We start from the raw sequence: 6612 nt of genomic DNA, 5'->3' as shown, positions 1-6612 counted from the left end.
AAAAGATTTGTGTTCCCTAAGCTCAGGGTCCCTCCACTGTAATGTAACTCCCTGTGGATGTAGGTGAGATGCGACCCTCTTTGCATCACCTATGGTATTTGGGGATCAGGAAGCCAGCACAAAAAACCAGCTGATATTCTGGCTATGGCTATATCTATGAGTAATAAACGGTTCTTCATCTTTGACCCAGGAGCCTCATGTCTTTTATTAGCATTCGTGAGACTGTGGCAAGCTAACTTGTTAGCTTGTGAGTAAGATAAAACCTCAGACCCTTGACAGTTCCTGACACTGTGATGGGAACAGACACTGTGTGCAGTTTATGGCAAACCCCAAAAGAAGAGTCATAACATAGATCCCTAGGGTCCTGGACTCAGAGTAAGAGATTTATTTTATGTAAGTGACACATGATTGTAGGAGCTTGTCAAGTCTGAAATCTGTAAGGCAGGCTGGAACTTCAGCTGAGAGTCGATACTGCAATCTTGAGGTTGAATTTCCAGCAGGCTGGAAACTCAGGCAGGCTTTTTATGCTGTAGTTTAAAGGAGAATTCCTTTTTCTTAAATAAACTTCTATCTCTGCTCTTAAGGACTTTAACTGACTCTATGAAGGCCCACTCACATTATGGAAGATAATCTGTTTTACTAAAAGTCTACTGATTTTTATTTAAATACCTTCATAGCAACATGGGGCCTGGCATTTGACCAAACAAGTGGGAACCACAACTTGGCCAAGGTGACATATAAAACTAATTGTCACACCATCCAAGCTCTAATGCTCCCCATAGGAATGGCTGAGGCCTTTGTTGTCACTGCCTCTTATTCCAACTTTCCTCTCTGTCCAATCCTGCTTCCTTCTATGGTATCTCTCACTCTTGTTGTTCCTGAGAGCTACCCCCTGTCAACCTCCTGTATATACAGCTCTTTCTGGGAGTCTGTTTTTTTCAGAATCCTGCCATATGACAGACAGTATAATGAAGAAATCATACTACTCAGAATTATTACAATCTCTAAATTAACAACTAACTCTCAAAGATATTGTTGTTACTTTAAGTATTTGAAATCACATGGTCCGTTGTCTTTGAGAGAAATGAGCCTGTCTTATTATTACATGTTAGAAAAGCCATTTGACTTCTAGAACAAAGTAACTGATCAATTCAACAAAAAGCAAATAATGGCTCAAAAAAAGAACTCTGCAAAAAAACCCAAAAACCCTTTCTGACTTGTTTTTTCTTTGTCTGCTTTTATGTGTAAGCAGGAACTGCTTAGAGTTTTAGAGCTCCAAGCTGTTGGTCTGTTACTCTTATCCATGCACATGTTTTGGGAATGTGTGCCCACAGACATTTAGCAGATGGTCTCAGGCTGGACATCTGGAAGTCTCATCAGATTATGGAGCACAAATTTGTGATAATAGATTTAATTCAGCTTTTGCTTAACATTTTTTTGGCTGGTTTAAAGACCCTGGGGTCAGTATGTAACTTGGCAAGAGTTTTACAAAAATTGTTCTGAATTTAACATCAGTGGCCCAATCTTATACAATATTTTGTTTGTGCAACTCAGACCAGCTGGGTAAAAGCTAATGAAAGGAATGCAATTATAGAAGGGGTGGGTGGTACATGTAAGCCTTATTAATGCATTAGTCATTCTCTGTGTACCCCTGACCATCACACATGTGCTGCTGCATAATGAGTGCAAGATAACCTTGGGGGAGGGTTGCCATCTTCCTTTATTTTCTGATTTGAGACTCTAGAATGTGTGCTTCATTTGGACAGCTAAGGGGCAATACACCAATAATTGTAACCATATAATTTTGTATTTTTACTATGCACTGTACATTTTACTATATAAGCTGATAGAAACTTTAAGAACATAAAGGTTCGTCCTATACAACACGTATGCAAGGTTGAAAAAGCTTTCTCTTCTTGCCATCCAAAATATATAGTATAAATTGAGTATTTGTATGTAAGAGACTACACTTTTTTCATAGCACCTACCACCCAATTTTCACTCAAAAAAATATGCATGGACAGATGAATTTTTTTTTCTTTTTTTAAAGATAAGATGAAAATAAACCAAGGAAACAAAAAAGATTAACAACCCGCTAAGAAAGTGATCAAAAGACATAAAAGGTCATTAACACGAAAGGAAACCCGAATGCCCAAAAAGCATATGGAAAGATGGTCAGCCTCAGTATTAATTAGGGAATCAAAGTAAACAACAACAAGAAACCATTTTTGTACCCTTCAAATTGGCAAACTTTAAAGAATGAAATTCCAAAGATTGGCAAGAATCCTCATACCTTTAGGGTGGGACTGTAAACTGGTACAACCACCGGGAAGAGCCATCGATTATACCTGGTTAGGCAGAAGATGCACTTAGCCTGTAACCCAGTAATCCCACTTCTAGGTATACCCCCAAGACAAGGATACAAGTTCACAAATCTTCATTAAGCATTGTTGAAAATAGCAAAAACAAAAACACAATTGCAAACACTCTGAGTGTCCATCAGTGGAAGAAGGGATAAATATGTTGTGCCATGTTTATACAATGGAATACTATGCAACAGTCAAAATGAATAAATTCAGCAACATTTATCAACACGGATAAATCTCAGAAACAACAATACAATGATAACCAAAAAAATCAAATTGAAAATTGCAAAAAAGGAATCTAGAAAAAAATACAAAAAAAGGTTAGCTAAAGTTTAGGAGAAAAAGTTTAGCTGTTTGTTGATATAAAATATGTAGAGAAATTATTAAAACATGCATGGAAATTATGGACACTGAAATAATTAGTGAGGTTACCTCTAAGTAGGGAGGTGGGGACATGACATGGGATTCACAGATGTCTTCAGTTGTATCTATAATATTTATATTTGTAGGGAGGGAAAATCTGAAGAAAATAAGGCAATTTATAAAACTGGTGTTTGTTCTATAATTTTCTATTTTTTCAAGTATGTTTAAAATAGATAATGATTTTTTAAAATAAAAGAATCAACTTTTATTTAGAACTCTGAAATTAGAGATCAGTTTGCTTGACCTCTATAAATTCAACCCAAGTAAGGGGAGACATGAGCTAACTCTAATACCAGCCCTAACTCAGGCTTACCTCTAGGTAGTTTTCCAGCAAGCAGTTCTCCCAGCTGCCTCTTTGCCACAGTTTCAATGAAAAATCTCCAAATATTGCAAAATTTGCCCAAGAGAGCTGAGCTCATCTTCTCCCTTCGAGTGTACTAAATTTACATTATTTTTATTGCACAAATTTTAAAATTGAAACTGCCTCTTCAATAGGTCTAGTTAGGAAATTCTACATCAGTTAGAAATATCACCAGCTATCCAATCTTATGTCTTTAATTCTGCCACATAATGTGAATGTTTTTACTTGAAAGAATCGTTTTCTCCCCCTGGAGTTGAGATGACCTGATCTAGACTTTTTTTGTTTCTTGAAAAACAAAACAAACAAGTCATAAATTCACCCCCAACACCTCTGATTATGATAAGAATAATGCTCTTTGTAGAAAATTCAAAAAAATGCTAAAAAGCACTCCCCAAATTAAAAATCACTTGTAATCTCAAGACCCAGAAATAACCACCTTTAACTTATCAACATTATCTTTTTCCAAGCTTTTTTTTAATGCATGTAGCTATTTACACACACACACACACACACACACACACACACACACACACACACACAATTGGGATCATGCTGTGTCTACTGTTTTGTATTTTTCTCACTAAACAGCATGTTCCATTTCATTATTTATCTAGAACATCATTTTTATGGTTCACATAGTATTCCCTTGTATGGCTACTTCATAATTTATTTTAAGGACTCTCCCATTTTAGGGCATTTACATATTGCCAGATTGCCATTCCTGAAAGCCTGAACCAATTTAGGTCCCTATCAGCTCTATCAGCCGTGCATGCGAATGTCCATTTCCCCGTCCCCTTAACAACGTTGCTGACCAAGTGTTTTTTCTTCCTCCACAGTAAGATAATAGGAGACACTCACTATGACTCACGAATTTGGAGAGAGGGATTTATTGAGTTAACAATACTTTTAAAATGTGTACCTAAATGACTGTTTAATTATTAGAGAATTCTTATGCAGGTTTTTTTTTTTATTCAGTGCAAGATAGTCGAGGAGCAGTGATTGACATTGTGAAATTTCAGTGTCATGTTTATTTTAGTTAGAACTCTGTCGCCACTCTGTAAGCCACTTGAGACCAGAGACTATGCCTTATTTATTGTTGCATCTCCAGCATCTCACATATAAAAGGCTTTCTTTCAATAAATGTCTGTTGAAGTAATGAATAAGAGAAGGTTAAATCCTTGTCAAACAAACCAACGGTCATGCTGTGGAAATCGCTTTATGGGTTAAAAGCTGAGTTTCCAAAAGAACGTGAAAGTTGGGTCTAACTTTTCTGGTTTAAAAACTTCCGTTCTCAGTGATAATCTTCCCGACTGTTGTATTTGTTTTAGGACACAAGATCCTGAGTGCACCGATTCTGGGGAGTAGAGAACCCTAAGCGTACGATAGGAAACTATCTCTGTAAGCGATGGAGATGTGCCTTATCTAGCAGTGTAACTAACCGGAGGACTAGCAGCATTTTCCAATGACTTAAGCTGTTGCCCTAGGTTTTTGGTCTACACTGAGAACACTCATCTCCATGGAAATAAGAGAAGACTATTCCATCGGCCAGGATAGACTCCAATTGAGAAAGACCCAGAGCATTAACTTCATGCCCTCAGCCTATGGACAGGCAATGAGAAGCTCCAACTTCAGACCTTGACCACATGCCAGACCACGAATCATGCTGTGTCTTCCCAGCAACTCACAGACGAGCACAATTCCAAGAATTTCTTTGGGGATAGATTTGTACTGAGCTTCAGAATGACTATAGAAACAGTCACAATTGGAGTTCTATAGCAAGACATATTTTTAGATTCAACTTTCAACTCCGGTCACAGAGCATGGGCTCTGGACATTGTCTTCCTCATCCTCTTTCCCAGGATTTCTCAAATTGCTTGGGTGGGGGAGGGCAGGTCATGACCTCTATAGGGTCACAGCAAGGAAACTAGCAAAGCATCAAGTAGAGTTTTCTTGAAGCTGCTGTGAAGGGAAATTCTCTTCTGTCAGTGATTCCCACTGATGCTTTCACTGCCATCAAAACTGCTTCTGCAGTCCCCTCTCCATTTGTCAGTAAAGACAGCGGCTTCTGGTTTGAAACTTATCGAGGGCCAAGCACCATCTTGGTGCTTTACTTTCCAGGGCTTCCCAACATTTTTCATATGTGGCACACAGAAAATGATACTATTTGTGCAGCCAGCACACAGGCAAGGCTGCTTGTGGCAGGAGGCCACTGACTGAGGATCTAGAAGCCCCAGTCTCACCCAAATGGTCTGCAGGAGGAAAAGATAATATCATGACACACACGTAATCCATTTGTGGCATACCATTGGGGAACTCTGCTTGATAGGGATTATCTCATTTAATAAATGCAATCTTATGGACTGTGTATATTATCCCTTTATAAATAGGCGCAGGAAGGCTAAGTGTCTTGCCCTTGATCACACAGCTAGTAGTTAAGAATTCACTCAGGTGTTGTAGGCCGTATTATTTGTTCACAATTGTTTCTTTCCTTCCTTTGCAATGCTTTTATGTAAGATGGAAAATACTTCTGCATGCCATTGCTTTGGGCTGGGCCATTTGATTCCTCAGTGGAATGTGAGTGGATATGCCACAGAGACTCCAATCTCATAGAGATAGTTTCATTCCTATGTTCATTAAAGTATTACTCACTATAGCCAAGATATGGAAACAATGTAAGTGTCCGCCAACGGATGAATGGATAAAGATGTGGTATATATCTACAACGGGATATTATTCAGCCATAAAAAAGAAGGAAATCCTGCCATTTGCAACAACTTGGATGAATCTTGAGGACACTATGCTAAGTGAAGTAAGTCAGACAGAGAAAGACAAATACATATATATGGAATCTAAAAAAGTCAAACTGAAAAAACAGTCACAGGGATGTAAAATACAACATAGGGAATATAATCAACAATATTGTAATAACTGTGTATGGTGTCAGATGAATACTAGATTTATTGGGTGATCACTTCGTAAGTTATGTAAATGTCTAATCACTATGTTGTACACCTGAAACTAATATAATATTGTACGTCAACTGTAATTGAGAAAAAAATTTAGATTATTTAAAAATAAGAGTCAAACTCAGAGAAACAGAGAATAGAACTGTGGTTACCAGGGGCTGGAGGGTAGTAGAAATGGAGACATATTGATCAAAGGGTACAAACTTCCAGTTATAAGATTAACAAGTTTGGGGATCTAATGTACAGCATGGTGACTGTAGCTCATAATACTGTATCATATATTTGAATGTTGTTAAGAGAGTAGATCTTAAATGTCCTCACCGCAATAAATAAATGTTAGCTATGTGATAGGTTTGAGGTGGTGGTAATTATTTTGCAGCATATAAATGTACCAAATCAACACATTGTACGTCTCAAATTTACACAATGTTATGTGTCATTTATATCTCAGTCAAGCTGAAAAAAAATAGAGACTTCAAATGCACTTGTATGAGGT

The sequence above is a fragment of the Rhinolophus sinicus genome, chromosome 1 (assembly GCF_057876585.1).
Source record: "Rhinolophus sinicus isolate RSI-liver-muscle chromosome 1, RSI-T2T, whole genome shotgun sequence".
NCBI classification, from domain to species: Eukaryota; Metazoa; Chordata; class Mammalia; order Chiroptera; family Rhinolophidae; genus Rhinolophus; species Rhinolophus sinicus.
The sequence above is the reverse complement of the archived record's forward strand: the minus strand, read 5'-3'. Positions refer to the sequence as shown.